Below are 21,634 nucleotides of genomic sequence, written 5' to 3' on the forward strand. Positions count from 1 at the left end.
GGAGTATTGTGATGACAAGTGCATAGAGCATTGTAATGACAAGGTCATGTACATTTTGCTGACAAAGGCATGGAGCATTGTGCTGACAGGTGTCATGGAGCACTGTGATGAGAAGCGTCATGGAGCATTGTGAATACATGGGTCATGGAACATTGGGATAACATGGGCATGGATCATTGTGATGACAAGGGTCATGGAGCATAGGGCTGAAAATGTTCATGGAGTATTGTGATGAAAGGGGTCATGTAGCATTGTTATTACAGCGGTCTTGGAGAATTGTGATGACAAGAGTCCCGGATCATTGTGTTGTCAGGTGTGATGGAGTGTGTTGATGACACTGGTCTTGGAGCATTGTGATGATATTGGTCATGGAGCATTGTGATGAGAATGTCATGGAGAATTGGGCTGAAAATTTTCATGGAGTATTGTGATGACATGGGTCATGGAGCATTGGGATGACAAGGGAATGGAGCATGGTGATGACAAGATCCTGGAGCATTTTTATGAGATGAACATGGAGACTTGTGATGACAAGTCTCATGGAGCATTCTGATGAAAAGGGGCATGGAGCATTGTGATGACAAGGGCATGGAGCATTTTGAGGAGAAGGCCATGGAATATTCTGATGACATGCGTCATGGAACTTTGTTATGACTAGGGCATGGAGCATTGTGATTACAGGTGTCTTGGAGCATTGTGCTCACAAGGGTCCTGGAGCCTTGTGATGACAAGGCCGTGGAACATTGTGATGGCAGTGGTCATGGAGCTTGTTATGACAGAGGTAATGGAGCATTGTGATGAGAAGTGAATTGAGCATTGGTCTGAAATGTTTCATGGATTATTGTGATGAGAGTGGGCATGGCGAATTGTGATGACAAGGGCACGGTACACTGTGATACATGGGTCATGGAGGATTGTAATGACAAGAGCATGGAGCATTGTGATGAGAAGGGCATCGAGCATTGTGATGACAAGTGCCATGGAGCTTTGTGATGACAAGGGCATGGAGCAATGTGATGAGAGGGTTCATGGAGCATTGTGATGACAATGACATGGAGCATTGTGATGACAAGGGTCATGGAGCTTTGTGATGACAAAGGTCATGGAGCATTTTGATTACAAGTGTGTGGTGCATTGTGATGAGAACGGCAGGGAGCATTGTGATGACCAGGTAATGCAGTATTGTAAAGAGAGGTGTCAGGGCGCATTGTGATAATATATGTAATGGCCCACTGTGATGACAATGGCATGGAGCATTGTGATGTAAACTTCCATTGAGGATTTTGATCACAAAGGTAATGGAGCATTGTGATGACAATGGCTTGGAGCATTGTGATGACAAGTGTCAGGGAGCATTGTGCTAACAAGTGCATGGAGAATTGTGATGACAAGGGTCATGGAGCATTCTGATGACAAGCTTGTGGAGTATTTTGATGACAATGGCATGTAGCATTGGGATGAAAAGGGCATGGGGCTTTGTGATGAAAATGGCATGGAGCCTTTTCGTGACAGGTTTCAAGGAGCATTCTGACGACAAGTGTCAGGGAGCATTGTGATGACAAGTGTATTGAGAATTGTGATGACAAAGGTCATGGAGCATTGTGATGAAAAGGGCATGGATCATTGTGATGACAAGGGTCATGGAGCACTGGGCTGAAAATGTTCATGGAGAGTTGTGATTACAGGTGTCATGGAGCATTGTGACGATAAGGGAATGGAGCATTGTGATGACAAGAATCCCGGATCATTGTTTTGTCGGGTGTCATGGAGTGTTGTGATGACTGTGGTCATGGAGCATTGTGATGATATTTGCAATGGAGCATTGTGATGAGAAGGTCGTGGAGCACTGGGCTGAAAATGTTCATGGATTACTGTGATGACAGGGATCTTGAAGAATTGTGATGACAAGGGAATGGATCATGGTGATGAAAAGGTCCTGGAACATTGTGATGAGAAGACCATGGAGACTTGTGATGGCAAGTCTCATGGAGCATTCTGATGAAAAGGGGCATGGAGCATTGTGCTTACAGGGGTCAAGGAGCATTGTGATGACTAGGGCATAGAGCATTGTGATGAGAAGGCCATGGAGCATTCTGATGACATGCGTCATGGAGTTTTGTGATGACAAGGGCATGGAGCATTGTGATTACAGGGACCTTGGAGGATTATTATGAAATGGTCATGGATCATTGTGATGAAAAAGGCATGGAGCCTTGTCATGACAGGGTTCAAGGAGCATACTGACGACAAGTGTCAGGGAGCATTGTGATGACAAATGTATTGAGAATTGTGATGACAAGATATTGGAGCATTGTGATGAGAAGACCATGGATAATTGTGATGATGAGCGTCATGGGGTGCTGTGATGATATGTGTTATGCAACATTGTGATCACAAGGGTTTGGAGCATTATGATGACAGAGGTCATGCAGAATATTGATTTCATTGTGATGACAACAGCGTGAAGCATTATGATGATGGGTATGGTGCATTGTGATGACAGGGTTCATGGAGCACTAAGATGAAAAGGGGCATGGAGCATTGTGATTACAAGGGTCTTGGAGCATTTTGATGACAGATTTCATGGAGCATTGAGATGAAAAGGGGCATGGAGCATTGTGGTTACAAAGGTCACAGAGCCTTGTGATGACGCGGGCATGGACCAGTGTGATGAAAAACGTTATGAAGCATTGTGATGACTGGAGTCACGGAGCATTGTGATGACAGGGGTCATGGAGCATTGTGATGACAAGGGCATGGAGCATTGTGATGACAGTGGCATGGAGCATTGGTCTGACAAGTTTCAAAGATTATTGTGATGAGAGTGGGCATGGTGCATTGTGAAGAGAAGGTCTTGGAGAATTGGGCTGAAAATGTTCATGGATTATTGTGATGAAAGTGGTCATGGAGCATTGTGATGACAAGGGCATGGCGCATTGTGATGAGAATGCCAGGAAACATTCTGATGACATGCCTCATGGAGCTTTTTGATGACAAGGCCAACAAGCATTGTGATTACAGGGATCTTGGAGCATTGTGATGAAAAGGGCATGGATTATTGTGATGAAAAATGCATGGAGCCTTGTCATGACAGGGTTCAAGGAGAATACTGACGACAAGTGTCAGGGAGCATTGTGATGACAAGTGTATTGAGCATCGTGATGACAAAGATCATGGAGCATTGTGATGAGAAGACCATGGATAATTGTGATGATGAGCCTCATGTGGTGCTGTGATGATAAGTTTTATGGAACATTGTGATCACAAGGGTTTGGAGCATTATGATGTCAGAGGTCATGGAGAATACTGATTTCATTGTGATGACAATAAATGAAGTATTATGATGATGGGCATCATGCATTGTGATGACAGGGTTCATGGAGCATTGAGATGAAAAGGGGCATGGAGCATTGTGTTTACAAGGGTCTTGGAGCATTGTGATGACAAGGGCAAGGAGCATTGTGATGAGAAGGCCATGGAACATTCTGATGCCATGCGTCATGGAGTTTTGTGATGAGAAGGGCATGGAGCATTGTGATTACAGTGGTTTTCAGCATTGTGATGACAAGAGTCATGGAATATTGTGAAGACTAGGCCGTGGAACATTGTGATGGCAGGGTTCATGGTGCATTTTTATGACGGAGGTAATGGAGCATTGTGATGAGAAGGGCATGGAACATTGGTCTGAAATATTTCATGGATTTTTGTGATGAGAGTGGGCATGGAGCATTGTGATGACAAGGGTACGGAACACTATGATACATTCGTCATGCAGGAGTGTAATGACAAAGGCATGGAGCATTGTGATGAGAACGGCATCGAGCATTATGATGACAAGTGTCATGGAGCTTCGTGATGACAAGGGCATAGAGCAATGTTATGAGAGGGTTCATGTAGCATTGTGATGACAATGACATTTAGCATTGTGATGCCAGGGGTCATGGAGCTTTCTGCTGACCAGTCATGGAGCATTTTGATGACAAGGACATGGTGCATTGTGATGAGAAGACCATGGATAATTGTGCTGAACAGCGTCATGGGGCATTGTGATGACAAGTGTTATGGAACATTGTGGTCACAAGGGTTTGGAGCATTGTGTTGACAGAGGTCATTGATCATTTTGATTTCATTGTGATGACAATAGCCTGAAGTATTATTATGATGGGCATGGTGCATTGTGATGACAGCGTTCATGGGGCATTGAGATGAAAAGTGGCATGGAGCATTAGTCTGACAAGTTTCATGGATTATTGTGATAAGAGTGGGCATGGCACATTGTGATGACAAGGGCATGGAGCACTGTGATAACAAGGTCATGGATTATTGTGAAGTAAGTTGTCAGTGAGCATTGTGATGAAATATGTCATGTTCCAGTTTGATGACAATATCATGGATCATTGTGATGCCAGGTGTCATGGAGGATTGTTGTGACAAAGTAAAGGAGCATTGTGATGACAAGGGCATGGAGCATTGTTATATCAAGGGACATTGATAATTTTAATGTCCAGGTCGTGAAACATTGTGATGAAAATCGCATGGAGCTTCCTATGACAGGGGTCATGGAGCAATGCTGTGACAAGTGCATGGAGTATTGTGATGACAAGAGCATATAACATTGTTATGTGAAGTGCCAAGGAGCATTGTAATGACAAGGACATGAAGAATTTTGAGGACAAGGGACATTGAGCTTTGAGATGACAAGGCATGGAGCATGGTGATGGCAAAACCGTGGAGCATTGTGATGAGAAGACCTTGGGTAATTGTGATGTCGAGCATCATGGAGCACTGTAATGACAAGGGGCATGAAGCACTGTGATGACAGGTTTCATGGAGCATTGTGATGACAGGGGTCATGGAGCATTGTGATGACAAGTGCATGGAGCATTGTGATGACAAGTGCATGGAGCATTGCAAGGTCAAGTGCATGGAGAATTGTGATGACAGGGGTCATGGAGCATTGTGATGACAAGTGCTTGGAGCATTGTGATGACAAGTGCATGGAGCATTGCAAGGTCAAGTGCATGGAGAATTGTGATGACAAGAGCATGTAACATTGTGATGAGAAGTGTCCTGTAGCATTGTGATGTCAAGGACGTGGAGAATTGTGATGACAAGGGACATGGAGCTTTGTGATAACCAGGGCATGGAGCATGGTGATGACAGGCGTCATGGAGCATTATTATGACAAGAGCCATAGTGCATTCTGACATAAGATATCACTTATGAAGGGAATGTAAACATGGCTACATATGAACTGAATTAGGGAAGAGAACAGAGTTTCAGATTTAGAAAACACTCTAAGGCTTGCTTAAGGGGAAAGAGAGGTGGGGAGATGCACAAAACAAAAGTTTGATATTAGCACAGGTAATGTTCCATAATCCAAAAACAGAAGAGACAAGCCCTACTCCTTCCTCAGTGAACGGAACTCAACATACCTATTCCCCGCAGAGAAATATATCTGACTACTAAGAATTTTAACACCTATGTATTGATATGTCTCCATAAGTGAACGAAGTGTGTCTAGAATGACATAAACATGGCAGTGAGAATCAGCTCAAACCCACTATAAAAATGAATTTCAAAACAAAAGATAAAAACAGTAAAATTCTTACACAATACCTTCAGGGGTTCTGATGAAACCTGGAATGACCCTATCTACAATGACAGCTGGATGTGGCATAAGGCTGGTCACTTGGGACTGAGAGGATTGGTGAGATTGGGTGAAAAAATGCAGACCCTTTAAAGCAATAATGCCTGCCACCCATTCGATGGTTCCCATCTCTCCAGGTAGAAGGGAATATCACTACAGTTATAACATGTATGGGAACCTAGAGAATGGAAACCGACTTATGGTGAAAGGTTTCTAAAACTCTACTACTTTTTTCTCTCCTTGTGCTCCAGTTTGACATTCCAACTGCTTTACTATCACTCTCACAACTTGGAGAGTCAGCCCCTATAACCTCATGGTTCACACAGTTGGCAAATTCTGCAGATGATATAAGGGAAGAGAGAGAACCAAAGAGAGAGTAGCTGTAGGCATTTGGATGGCCACATGTCACTCTAATTTCCCGTCATGAAGAGGAATTAACCAAAGTCTCAGCCTGCCCCCCCAGAACCAGTATAGTTCCAGAAGCAAAATTGTGGATCTGCGGTCAGCTAACAAAAACTCAAGTTGAAAAATGGAGCTCAGGGCCACAGCAATTCACTAACCTGCAGAGTTATAAAGGACTACTGTCTTCCAAAAATCTGTTGACGGAAAGCCACGAGGCGGAAGTGAAAATGAGGCAGAATGGCATGAAACAGATTTCAAGGGTACATTGGAATGGCCTTTAAACACAGGAAAAGCATCACAACTTCAAAAATTATGGAAATGGCCATAAAGGGCATATGGGATTTCACGTGAATATATTCAGGAGAAAACGCATATGCCCTTTTCAGACAAGCAAGCAAGCGGGCAATGCAAATCTGCACTACAATGAAGTATCACTTCACACTGGTCAAACAGGACATCCGCAAAATGTGTAAAAACCAGAAAGGCAAGACAGGCCCTGGAGAACAGGGAGCCTTGTAAGGCTGATGGGCGGGATGTAAATTGCCAACTGCCTCACTGGAGGAGTGCATTGTGTTCCCTAAAACAAGTAAACAACAAAGCTATGGAGCCAAGGGCACTTCCAATCTAGGGAATATACCTTGGGAAAACTGAAAATCAATAAGACAGATCCACACAAAAATTCAGGGCAGCACTGCTTACAAAAACCTCAACTTGGGTACACTTTAATATCCCAGGAAAGACAAAAATGGTTCAGGAAATTGTGGTACTTACGTATGATGGAATATCCCTGAGCCATAAAATCAATGTCATAAGGCCAGTAGCAGCAAAATGACTGGATTCAGGTACGATGATTCTAAGTGAAATAAGTCACACAGAAAAAGAAACTTATCATTAGATATCACTTATGAAGATCCTGTAAACATGGCTACACATGAACTGAGTTAGGAAAGAAAAGAGAGTCTCACATTTAGAAAACACCCTTATGCCTTCTTAAGGGGGTAGGAGAGGTGGGGTGATGCATAAAAGCAGAGTTTGATATTAGTACATGTACCGTTCCAAAAACCAAATATGGAATAGAAAAGACCTACTCCTCCCTCAATGAAAGGGACTCAACACCTCATATTCACCACAGAGTAATATATCTTACTAGTAAGAATCTTAATACCTATGTATTGATATGTCTCCATAAGGGAAACAAGTGTGTCTAGACTGGCATAAACATGGCAGTGAGAATCAGCACAAACTCACTATAAAAAGGAATTTCAAAAACAAAACAAAAAAACAGGGAAATTTCTTACAATTCCTTCAGGGTCTCTGATGAAACCGGGAATGACCCTATCTACAATGACAGCTGGATGTGGCATAAGGCTGGACACTTGGGACTGAGAGGATTGAAGAGATTGGGTGAGCAAATGCAGACCCTTTAAAGCAATAATGAGTGGCACCCATTCCATTGGTCCCAAATCTGCTGGTTGAAGGGAATATTACTACAGGTATAACATGTCCGGGAAACCTAGAGAATGGACACACTGTGAATACGAAAGGTTTCTAAAACTCAACGAATAGTCCCTCTCCTGGTGCTCCGGTTTGAATTTCCAACTGCATTACTATCAATCTCCCAAGTTGGAGAGACTGCCCCTTTAACCTCCTGCTTCTCACAGGTTGCCAAATTGGCAGAGGATGAAAGGGAAGAGGGAGAACCAATGAGAGAGTAGCTGTTAGGCATTTGGACGGGCACATGTCACTCTAATTTCCCCGCCGGAAGCAGAATTACCCAAAGTCTCAACAACGCACTATGTACCAGCATAGGTCGTGAAGCAATATTTTGGACTTGCGTTCAGCTCACAAAAAACGAGTTGAAAACTGGACCTCAGGGGCACAGCAATTCACAAACTGGCAGATTATAAAGTACAACTATCATCCAAAAATCTGTTGAGGGAAGGCACCGATGCGGACTTGAAAGCAAGGCCGAATAGCAGGAAACAGATTTCAAGAGGTACCTTGGAATCGCCTGTAAAGCACAGGAAGAGGGGCACAACTTGGACAATGATGCACTTGGCCAAAAAGGGCGTATGTGTTTTCCCCTGAATATATTCAGGAGAAAACGCATACGCCCTTTTTGGCCAAGCAAGCAAGCGGGCAATGCAAATCTGCACTACAAAGAAGTATCACTTCCCACCGGTCAAAAGGGACATCCACAAAATGTCTAAAACCCAGAAAGGCAAGACAGGCCTTGGAGAACAGGGAGCCTTGTTATGCGGATGGGCGGGATGTAAATTGCCAACTGCCTCACTGGAGGAGTGCATTGTGTTCCCTAAAAGAAGTAAACAACAGAGCTACAGAGCCAAGGCCACTTCCAGTCTAGGGAATATACCTTGGGAAAACTGAAAATCAATAAGAAAGAGCCACCTCCAAATTTAGGGCTGCACTGACTACAAGAACCTCAACTTGGGTACACCTTAAATATCCAAGGAAATATAAAAATGGTTCAAAACATTCTGGTACTTACGTACGATGGAATATCCCTCAGCCATGAAATCAATGTCATAAGACCGGTAGCAGCAAAGTGAGTGGATTCAGGTACGATGATTCTAAGTGAAATAAGTCACACAGAAAAAGAAACTTATCATAAGATATCACTTATGAAGATCCTGTAAACATGGCTACACGTGAACTGAGTTAGGAAAGAGAACAGAGTCTCACATTTCGAAAACACTCCTATGCCTGCATAAAGGGGAAGGAGAGGTGTGGTGATGCATAAAACCAGAGTTTGATATAAGCACAGGGACCTTTCCAAAAACCAACTTTGGAATAGACAAGACCTACACCTTCCTCAGTGAAAGAGACTCAAAACCCCATATTTCCCACAGAGGAATATATCTGACTAGTAAGAATCTTAAAACCTATGTATTGATATGTCTCCATAAGGGAATCAAGTGTGTCTAGAGTGGCATAAACATGGGAGCGAGAATCAGCTCAAACCCACTCTAAAAAGGAATTTCAAAAGCTAAACCAAAAAACAGGGAAATTCTTTACAATTCCTTCAGGGTGTCTGAGGAAACCTGGAAAGACCCTATCTACAATGAGAGCTGGATGTGGCATAAGGCTGGACACTTGGGACTGAGAGGATTGGTGAGATTGGGTGAGCAAATGCAGACCCTTTCAAGCAATAATGCATGGCCCCCATTTCATGGGTCTCAACTCTCCAGGTTGAAGGGAATATTACTACAGCTATAACATGTACAGGAATCCTAGAGAATGTACACACTGTGAATACGAAATGTTTCTAAAACTCAACGAATATTCCCTCTCCTGGTGCTCCAGTTTGACTTTCCAACTGCCTTACTATCAATCTCCCAACTTGGAGAGACAGGCCCTTCAACCTCCTGGTTTGCACAGGTTTCCAATTTGGCAGAGGATGGAAGGGACGAGGGAGAACCCATGAGAGAGTAGCTGTTAGGCATTTGGACGGGCACATGTCACTCTAATTTCCCGGCAGGAAGAAGAATTAACCAAAGTCTCAGCCACACACCTGGAACCAGTATAGGACATGATCCAAAATTTTGGACTTGCGTTCAGCTCCCAAAAAACGAGTTGAGAAATGGAGCTCAGGGGCACAGCAATTCACAAACTGGCAGAGTGATAAAGGACAACTATCGTCCTAAAATCTGTTGAGGGAAGTCAACGAGGCGGACTTGAAAGCGAGGCAAAATAGCAGGAAACAGATTTCAAGAGGTACCTTGGAATCGCCTGTAAAGCACAGGAAGAGGGGCACAACTTGGACAATGATGCACTTGGCCAAAAAGGGCGTATGCGTTTTCGCCTGAATATATTCAGGAGAAAACGCATACGCCCTTTTTGGCCAAGCAAGCAAGCGGGCAATGCAAATCTGCACTACAAAGAAGTATCACTTCCCACCGGTCAAAAGCGACAGCCAAAAAATGGGTAAAAACCAGAAAGGCAAGACAGGCCCTGGAGAACAGGGAGCCTTGTTATGCTGATGGGCGGGATGTAAATTGCCAACTGCCTCACTGGAGGAGTGCATTGTGTTCCCTAAAACAAGTAAACAACAGAGCTACAGAGCCAAGGCCACTTCCAGTCTAGGGAATATACCGTGGGAAAACTGAAAATCAATAAGAAAGAGCCACCTCCAAATTTAGGGCTGCACTGACTACAAGAACCTCAACTTGGGTACACCTTAAATATCCCAGGAAATATAAAAATGGTTCAAAACATTGTGGTTCTTACGTACGATGGAATATCCCTCAGCCATGAAATCAATGTCATAAGACCAGTAGCAGCAAAGTGAGTGGATTCAGGTACGATGATTCTAAGTGAAATAAGTCACACAGAAAAAGAAACTTATCATAAGATATCACTTATGAAGAGCCTGTAAACATGGCTACACGTGAACTGAGTTAGGAAAGAGAACAGAGTCTCACTTTTAGAAAACACTCTTATGCCTGCATTAAGGGGATGGAGAGGTGGGGTGATGCATAACACCAGAGTTTGATATAAGCACAGGGACCGTTTCAAAAACCAACTTTGGAATAGACAAGACCTATACCTTCCTTAGTGAAAGAGACTCAAAACCCCATATTTCCCGCAGAGGAATATATCTGACTAGTAAGAATCTTAAAATCTATGTATTTATATGACTCCATAAGGGAATCAAGTGTGTCTACAGTGGCATAAACATGGCAGCGAGAATCAGCTCAAACCCACTCTAAAAAGGAATTTCAAAAGCAAAACCAAAAAACAGGGAAATTCTTTACAATTCTTTCAGGGTGTCTGAGGAAACCTGGAAAGACCCTATCTACAATGACAGCTGGATGTGGCATAAGGCTGGACACTTGGGACTGAGAGGATTAGTGAGATTGGGGGAGCAAATGCAGACCCTTTCAAGCAATAATGCATGGCCCCCATTCCATGGGGCCCAACTCTCCAGGTTGAAGGGAATATTACTACAGCTATAACATGTACAGGAAACCTAGAGAATGTACACACTGTGAATACGAAAGGTTTCTAAAACTCAACGAATAGTCCCTCTCCTGGTACTCCAGTTTGACTTTCCAACTGCCTTACTATCAATCTCCCAACTTGGAGAGACAGGCCCTTTAACCTCCTGGTTTGCACAGGTTCCCAATTTGGCAGAGGATGGAAGGGACGAGGGAGAACCCATGAGAGAGTAGCTGTTAGGCATTTGGACGGGCACATGTCACTCTAATTTCCCGGCAGGAAGAAGAATTAACCAATGTCTCAGCCACCCACCGGGAACTAGTATAGGACATGATCCAAAATTTTGGACTTGCGTTCAGCTCACAAAAAACGAGTTGAGAAATGGAGCTCAGGGGCACAGCAATTCACAAACAGGCAGAGTGATAAAGGACAACTATCGTCCAAAAATCTGTTGAGAGAAGTCAACGAGGCGGACTTGAAAGCGAGGCAAAATAGCAGGAAACAGATTTCAAGAGGTACCTTGGAATCGCCTGTAAAGCACAGGAAGAGGGGCACAACTTGGACAATGATGCACTTGGCCAAAAAGGGCGTATGCGTTTTCTCCTGAATATATTCAGGAGAAAACTCATACGCCCTTTTTGGCCAAGCAAGCAAGCAGGCAATGCAAATCTGCACTACAAAGAAGTATCACTTCCCACCGGTCAAAAGGGACATCCACAAAATGTGTAAAAACCAGAAAGGCAAGACAGGCCCTGGAGAACAGGGAGCCTTGCTATGCTGATGGGCGGGATGTAAATTGCCAACTGCCTCACTGGAGGAGTGCATTGTGTTCCCTAAAACAAGTAAACAACAGAGCTACAGAGCCAAGGCCACTTCCAGTCTAGGGAATATACCTTGGGAAAACTGAAAATCAATAAGAAAGACCCACCTCCGAATTCAGGGCTGCACTGACTACAAGAACCTCAACTTGGGTACACCTTAAATATCCCAGGAAATATAAAAATGGTTCCAAACATTGTGGTACTTACGTACGATGGAAATTCCCTCAGCCATGAAATCAATGTCATAAGACCAGTAGCAGCAAAGTGAGTGGATTCAGGTACGATGATTCTAAGTGAAATAAGTCACACAGAAAAAGAAACTTATCATAAGATATCACTTATGAAGATCCTGTAAACATGGCTACACGTGAACTGAGTTAGGAAAGAGAACAGAGTCTCACATTTAGAAAACACTCTTATGCCTGCATAAAGGGGAAGGAGAGGTGGGGTGATGCATAACACCAGAGTTTGATATAAGCACAGGGACCGTTTCAAAAACCAACTTTGGAATAGACAAGACCTATACCTTCCTTAGGGAAAGAGACTCAAAACCCCATATTTACCGCAGAGGAATATATCTGACTAGTAAGAATCTTAAAATCTATGTATTTATATGACTCCATAAGGGAATCAAGTGTGTCTACAGTGGCATAAACATGGCAGCGAGAATCAGCTCAAACCCACTCTAAAAATGAATTTCAAAAGCAAAACCAAAAAACAGGGAAATTCTTTACAATTCCTTCAGGGTGTCTGAGGAAACCTGGAAAGACCCTATCTACAATGACAGCTGAATGTGGCATAAGGCTGGACACATGGGACTGAGAGGATTGGTGAGATTGGGTGAGCAAATGCAGACCCTTTCAAGCAATAATGCATGGCCCCCATTCCATGGGTCCCAACTCTCCAGGTTGAAGGGAATATTACTACAGCTATAACATGTACAGGAAACCTAGAGAATGTACACACTGTGAATACGAAAGGTTTCTAAAACTCAACGAATAGTCCCTCTCCTGGTGCTCCAGTTTGACTTTCCAACTGCCTTACTATCAATCTCCCAACTTGGAGAGACAGGCCCTTTAACCTCCTGGTTTGCACAGGTTCCCAATTTGGCAGAGGATGGAAGGGACGAGGGAGAACCCATGAGAGAGTAGCTGTTAGGCATGTGGACGGGCACATGTCACTCTAATTTCCCGGCAGGAAGAAGAATTAACCAAAGTCTCAGCCACCCACCGGGAACCAGTATAGGACATGATCCAAAATTTTGGACTTGCGTTCAGCTCACAAAAAACGAGTTGAGAAATGGAGCTCAACGGCACAGCAATTCACAAACTGGCAGAGTGATAAAGGACAACTATCGTCCAAAAATCTGTTGAGGGAAGTCAACGAGGCGGACTTGAAAGCGAGGCAAAATAGCAGGAAACAGATTTCAAGAGGTACCTTGGAATCGCCTGTAAAGCACAGGAAGAGGGGCACAACTTGGACAATGATGGACTTGGCCAAAAAGGGCGTATGCGTTTTCTCCTGAATATATTCAGGAGAAAACGCATACGCCCTTTTTGGCCAAGCAAGCAAGCAGGCAATGCAAATCTGCACTACAAAGAAGTATCACTTCCCACCGGTCAAAAGGGACATCCACAAAATGTGTAAAAACCAGAAAGGCAAGACAGGCCCTGGAGAACAGGGAGCCTTGTTATGCTGATGGGCGGGATGTAAATTGCCAACTGCCTCACTGGAGGAGTGCATTGTGTTCCCTAAAACAAGTAAACAACAGAGCTACAGAGCCAATGCCACTTCCAGTCTAGGGAATATACCTTGCAAAAACTGAAAATCAATAAGAAAGAGCCACCTCCAAATTTAGGGCTGCACTGACTACAAGAACCTCAACTTGGGTACACCTTAAATATCCCAGGAAATATAAAAATGGTTCAAAACATTGTGGTACTTACGTACGATGGAATATCCCTCAGCCATGAAATCAATGTCATAAGACCAGTAGCAGCAAAGTGAGTGGATTCAGGTACGATGATTCTAAGTGAAATAAGTCACACAGAAAAAGAAACTTATCATAAGATATCACTTATGAAGATCCTGTAAACATGGCTACACGTGAACTGAGTTAGGAAAGAGAACAGAGTCTCACTTTTAGAAAACACTCTTATGCCTGCATAAAGGGGAAGGAGAGGTGGGGTGATGCATAAAACCAGAGTTTGATATAAGCACAGGGACCGTTCCAAAAACGAACTTTGGAATAGACAAGACCTACACCTTCCTCAGTGAAAGAGACTCAAAACCCCATATTTCCCGCAGAAGAATATATCTGACTAGTAAGAATCTTAAAACCTATGTATTGATATGACTCCATAAGGGAATCAAGTGTGTCTAGAGTGGCATAAACATGGCAGCGAGAATCAGCTCAAACCCACTCTAAAAAGGAATTTCAAAAGCAAAACCAAAAAACAGGGAAATTCTTTACAATTCCTTCAGGGTGTCTGAGGAAACCTGGAAAGACCCTATCTACAATGACAGCTGGATGTGGCATAAGGCTGGACACTTGGGACTGAGAGGATTGGTGAGATTGGGTGAGCAAATGCAGACCCTTTCAAGCAATAATGCATGGCCCCCATTCCATGGGTCCCAACTCTCCAGGTTCAAGGGAATATTACTACAGCTATAACATGTACAGGAAACCTAGAGAATGGACACACTGTGAATACGAAAGGTTTCTAAAACTCAACGAATAGTCCCTCTCCTGGTGCTCCAGTTTGACTTTCCAACTGCCTTACTATCAATCTCCCAACTTGGAGAGACAGGCCATTTAACCTTCTGGTTTGCACACGTTACCAATTTGGCAGAGGATGGAAGGGACGAGGGAGAACCCATGAGAGAGTAGCTGTTAGGCATTTGGACAGGCACATGTCACTCTAATTTCCCGGCAGGAAGAAGAATTAACCAAAGTCTCAGCCACCCACCGAGAACCAGTATAGGACATGATCCAAAATTTTGGACTTGCGTTCAGCTCACAAAAAACGAGTTGAGAAATGGAGCTCAACGGCACAGCAATTCACAAACTGGCAGAGTGATAAAGGACAACTATCGTCCAAAAATCTGTTGAGGGAAGTCAACGAGGTGGACTTGAAAGCGAGGCAAAATAGCAGGAAACAGATTTCAAGAGGTACCTTGGAATCGCCTGTAAAGCACAGGAAGAGGGGCACAACTTGGACAATGATGCACTTGGCCAAAAAGGGCGTATGCGTTTTCTCCTGAATATATTCAGGAGAAAACGCATACGCCCTTTTTGGCCAAGCAAGCAAGCAGGCAATGCAAATCTGCACTACAAAGAAGTATCACTTCCCACCGGTCAAAAGGGACATCCACAAAATGTGTAAGAACCAGAAAGGCAAGACAGGCCCTGGAGAACAGGGAGCCTTGTTATGCTGATGGGCGGGATGTAAATTGCCAACTGCCTCACTGGAGGAGTGCATTGTGTTCCCTAAAACAAGTAAACAACAGAGCTACAGAGCCAAGGGTCAGGGAGCATTGTGATGACAAGTGTATTGAGCATTGTGATGACAAAGATCATGGAGCATTGTGATGAGAAGACCATGGATAATTGTGATGATGAGCGTCATGGGGTGTTGTGATGATAAGTGTTTTGCAACATTGTGATCACCAGGGTTTGGAGCATTGTGATGACAGAGGTCATGGAGCATTTTGATTTCACTGTGATGACAATAGCCTGAAGCATTATGATGATGGGCATGGTGCATTGTTATGACAGTGTTCATGGAGCATTGAGATGAAAAGGGGCATGGAGCATTGTGATTACAGGGGTCTTGGAGCATTGTGATGACAAGGGCATGGAGCATTGTGATGAGAAGTGCATGGAACATTCTGATGATATGCATCATGGAGCTTTGTGATGACAAGGGCAAGGAGCATTATGATTACAGTGGTCTTGGAGCTCTGTGATGAAAAGGGCATGGATCATTGTGATGAAAAAGGCATGGAGCCTTGTCATGACAGAGTTCATGGAGCATACTGACGACAAGTGTCAGGGAGCATTGTGATGAAAAGAGTATTGAGAATTGTGATGACAAAGGTCATGGAGCCTTGTGATGAGAAGACCATGGATAATAGTGATGATTAGCGTCATGGGGTTTTGTGATGATAAGTGTTATGCAACATTGTGGTCACCAGGGTTTGGAGCATTGTGATGACAGAGGTCATGGAGCATTTTGATTTCATTATGATGACAATAGCCTGAAGCATTATGATGATGGGCATGGTTCATTGTGATGACAGGGTTCATGGAGCATTGTGATGAAAAGGGGCATGGAGCATTGTGATTACAGGGGTTTGGAGCATTGTGATGAGAAGGGTCATGGAGCCTTGTGATGACAGGGGTCATGGAGCATTGTGATGACCAGGGAATGGAGCATGGTGATGACAAGGTCTTGGAGCATTGTGATGAGTTGAACATGGAGACTTGTGATGACAAATATAATGGAGCCTTCTGATGAAAAGGGGCATGGAGCATTGTGATTACGAGTGTCTTGGAGCATTGTGATGACAAGGGCATTGAACATTGTGAGGAGATGGCCATGGAACATTCTGATGACATGTGTCATGGAGCTTTGTGATGACAAGGGCATGGAGCATTGTGATTACATGGGTCTTGGAGCATTGTGATGACAATGGTCATGGAGCCTTGTGATAACAAGGCCGTGGAACATTGTGATGGCAGGGGGCATGGAGCATTGTTGATAGAGGTAATGGTGCATTTTCATGAGAAGGGCATTGAGCATTGTTCTGAAATGTTTCATGGATTATTTTGATGAGAGTGGGCATGGAGCATTGTGAGGACAAGGGCACGGTACACTGTGATACATGGGTCATGGAGGACTGTAATGACAAGGACATGGAGCATTATGATGAGAAGGGCATCGAGCATTGTGATGACAAGTGTCATGGAGATTTGTGATGACAAGGGCATGGAGCAATGTGAAGAGAGGTTTCATGGAGCATTGTGATGACAATGACATGGAGCATTGTGATGCCAAGGGTCATGGAGCTTTGTGATGACAAAGGTCATGGAGCATTTTGATGACCAGCGTGTGGTGCATTGTTATGAGTAGGGCAGGGAGCATTTTGATGACAGGGTCATGCAGCAATTTGATGAAAAGTGCAATGGAACATTTTGATGACAGCGGTTATAGAACACTGTGATTCCAGGGGTCATGGAACATTGTGCTGATAAGGGGATGTAGCATGGTGATAACAGGGGTCATGGAACATTGTGATAACAGGGTTGAGGGAGGAATGTGATGACTAGTGATGGAACATTGTGATATCTCATGTGAGAGAGCATTTGGATGAGAAGTGCATGGAGCATTGTGATTGCAGGGGTCTTGGAGCATTGCGATGAAAAGGCATGGATCATTGTGATGATAAAGGCATGGAGCCTTGTCATGACAGGGTCCATGGAGCATACTGACGACAAGTGTCAGGGAGCATTGTGATGAAAAGTGTATTGAGCATCGTGATGACAAAGATCATGGAGCATTGTGATGATAAGACCATGGATAATTGTCATGATGAGCGTCATGGGGTGCTGTGATGATAAGTTTTATGGAACATTGTGATCACAAGGGTTTGTAGCATTATGATGTCAGAGGTCATGGAGAATATTAATTTCATTGTGATGACAATAGACTGAAGTATTATGATGATGGGCATCGTGCACTGTGATGACAGGGTTCAGGGAGCATTGAGATGAAAAGGGGCATGGAGCATTGTGATGACCAGGGTCATGGAGCATTGTGCTGAGAAAGGCATAGAGCATTGTCATGACAAGGGTCAAAGAGTATTGTGATGAAAAGTTCATGGAGCATTGGGGTTAAAATGGTCACAGAGACTGTTGATGGTGAGGGCATGGACCACTGTGATGACAAAGTTCATGAAGCATTGTGATGACTGGAGTAACGGAGCATTGTGATGACAGGGGTCATGGAGCATTGTGATAACAAGGGCATGGAGCATTGTGATGACAAGGGCATGGAACATTGGTCTAATAAGTTTCATGGTTTGTTGCGATGACAGTTGGAATGGCCTATTGTGATAACAAGGGCATGGAGCATTGTGATGACCAGGTCATGCAGTATTGTAAAGATAAGTGTCAGGGAGCATTGTTATGACATATGTAATGGCCCATTGTGATGACAATGGCATGTAGCACTGTGATGCCAAGTGTCATGGAGGATTCTGATGAGAAAGGTAATGGAGCATTGTGATGACAAGGGTCCGGGAGCATTCTGATGACAAGCTTGTGGAGTATTTTGATGACAATGGTATGGAACATTGTGATGAAAATGGCATGGGGCATTGTGATGAAAAAAGCATGGAGCCTTTTCGTGATGGGTTTCAAGGAGCATTCTGATGACAAGTGTCAGGGAGCATTGTGATCACAAGTGTATTGAGAATTGTGATGACAAAGGTCATGGAGCATTGTGATGAAAAGGGCATGGAGTATTGTGATGACAGGCATCATGGAGCGTTGTGATGACAAGTGTTATGGAACAATGTGATCACAAGGGTCTGGAGCATTGTGATGACAGAGGTCATGGATCATTTTGATTTCAAGGAGCATGGAGCATTGTGATGACAAGGGCATGAAGCAATGTGATCCCAAGGTAGATGGAGGATTGTGATGACAATGGAAATGGAGTATTGCGATGACAAGCGCATAGAGGATTGTAATGAAAAGGTCATTTAGCATTTTGCTGACAAAGACATGGAGCATTGTGATGACAATTGCATGGAGCAATGTGATGCCAAGTGTCATGGGGGATTCTGATGACAATGGTAATGGAGCATTGTGATGACAATGGCTTGGAGCACTGTGATGACAAGGGTCAGGGAGCATTGTGCTGACAAGTGCATGGAGAATTGTGATGACAAGGGTCATGGAGCATTCTGATAACAAGCCTGTGGTGTATTTTGATGACAATGGCATGCAGCATTGGGATGAAAACGGCATGTGGCTTTGTGTTAAAAAAGACATGCAGGGCCTCCCTGGTGGCGCAGTGGTTGGGAGTCCGCCTGCCGATGCAGGGGACGCGGGTTCGTGCCCCGATCCCGGAGGATCCCGCGTGCCGCGGAGCGGCTGGGCCCGCGAGCCATGGCCGCGGGGCCTGTGTGTCCGGAGCCTGTGCTCCGCAACGGGAGAGGCCACAGCAGTGAGAGGCCCGCGTACAGCAAAAAAAAAAAAAAAAAAAAAAAAAAAAAAAAAAAAAAAAAAAAGACATGGAGCCTTTTTGTGACAGCGTTCAAGGAGCATTCTGACGACAAGTGTCAGCGAGCATTGTGATGACAAGTTTATTGAGAATTTTGATGACAAAGGTCATGGAGCCTTGTGATGAGACGACCATAGATCATTGTGATGATGAGCGTCATGGGGTGTTGTGATATTAAGAGTTATGCAACATTGTGATCACCAGAATTTTGAGCATTGTGATGACAGAGGTCATGGAGCATTTTGATTTGATTGTGATGACAATTGCCTGAAGCATTATGATGATGGGCATTGTTCATTGTGCTGACAGGGTTCATAGGAGCATTGAGATGAAAAGGGGCATGGAGCATTGTGATTACAGGGGTCTTATTGCTTTGTGATGACAAGAGCAGGGAGCATTGTGATGAGAAGTCCATGGAACATTCAGATGACATGCGTCATGGAGATTTGGATGGCAAGGGCATGGAGCATTGTGATTACAGGGGTCTTGGAGCATTGTGATGAAAAGGGCATGGATCATTGTGATGAAAAAGGCATGGAGCCTTGTCATGACAGGGTTCATGGAGCATATTGACGACAAGTGTCAGGGAGCACTGTGATGAAAAGTGTATTGAGAATTGTGATGACAAAGGTCCTGGAGAATTGTGATGAAAAGTGTATGGAATATTGTGATGACAGGCATCTTGGAGCGTTGTGAGGACAAGTGTTATGGAACATTGTGATCACAAGGGTTTGGAGCATTGTGATGACAGAGGTCATGGATCATTTTGATTTCAAGGAGCATGTAGCATTGTGATGACAAGGGCATGAAGCAATGTGATCCCAAGGTTCATGGAGGATTGTGATGACAATGGTAATCGAGTATTGTGATGACAATCGCATAGAGCATTGTAATGACAAGGTCATGTAGCATTTTGCTGACAAAGGCATGGAGCATTGTGATGACATGTGTCATGGAGCACTCTGATGACAAGCGTCACGGAGCACTGTGAATACAGGGGTCATGGAACATTGGGATGACAAGGGCATGGATCATTGTGATGACAAGGGTCATGGAGCATTGGGCTGAAAATGTTCATGGAGTATTGTGATGACAGGGGTCATGGAGCATTGTGATTAAAGGGGTCTTGGAGCATTTTGATGACAAGTGTCCCGGATCATTGTGTTGTCAGGTGTCATGGAGTGTTGTGATGACAGTGGTCATGGAGCATTGTGATGATATTGGTCATGGAGCATTGTGTTGAGAAGGTCATGGAGCATTGGGCTGAAAATGTTCATGGAGTATTGTGATGACAGGAGTCATGGAGCATTGTGATGACCAGGGAATGGAGCATGGTGATGACAACGTCTTGGAGCATTGTGATGAGTTGACCATGGAGACTTGTGATGACAAATATCATGGAGCCTTCTGATGAAAAGGGGCATGGAGCATTGTGATTACGTGTGTCTTGGAGCATTGTGATGACAAGGGCATGGAGCATTGTGAGGAGAAGGCCATGGAACATTCTGATGACATGCGTCATGGAGCTCTGTGATGACAAGGGCATGGAGCATTGTGATTACATGGGTCTTGGAGCATTGTGATGACAATGGTCATTTAGTCTTGTGATCACAAGGCCGTGGAACATTGTGATGGCAGGGGTCATGGAGCATTGTTGACAGTGGTAATGGAGCATTGTGATGAGAAGTGCATTGAGCATTGGTCTGAAATGTTTCATGGATTATTGTGATGACAGTGGGCATGGCGCATTTTGATGACAAGGGCACGGTACACTGTGATACATGGGTGATGGAGGATTGTAATGACAAGGACAAGGAGCATTGTGATGAGAAGGGCATCGAGCATTGTGATGACAAGTGTCATGGAGCATTGTGATGACAAGTGCATGGAGCAATGTGATGAGAGGGTTCATGGAGCATTGTGATGTCCATGGCATGGAGCATTGTGATGCCAAGGGTCATGGAGCTTAGTGATGACCATGGTCATGGAGCATTTTGATGACAAGTGTGTGGTGCATTGTGATGAGAAGGGCAGGGAGCATTTTGATGACAGGGTCATGCAGCAATTTGATGAAAAGTGTAATGTAATATTTTGATGACAGGGGTTATAGAACATTGTGATGCCAGGGGTCATAAAGCTTTGGGATGAAAATGGTCATGGAGCATTTTGATGACAGGGGTTATGGAACATTGTGATGTCAGGGGTCATGGAAAATTGTGCTGATAAGGGGATGTAGCATTGTGATGACAGGGGTCATGGAACATTGTGATAACAGGGGTGAGGGAGGATTGTGATGACAAGTGATGGAACATTGTGATATCTCATGTGAGAGAGCATTTGGATGAGAAGTGCATGGAGCATTGTGATTACAAGGTTTATGGAGCATAGCGATGACAAGGTTGTGGATCATTGTGATGAAAAGCACATGGCACATTGTGATGACAAGGGTCATGGAGCATTGTTCTGAAAAAGACATGGAGCATTGTGATGACAAGGGTCACGGAGAATTG

The sequence above is a fragment of the Mesoplodon densirostris genome, unplaced genomic scaffold (genome assembly GCF_025265405.1).
Source record: "Mesoplodon densirostris isolate mMesDen1 unplaced genomic scaffold, mMesDen1 primary haplotype scaffold_41, whole genome shotgun sequence".
Classification (NCBI taxonomy): Eukaryota; Metazoa; Chordata; class Mammalia; order Artiodactyla; family Ziphiidae; genus Mesoplodon; species Mesoplodon densirostris.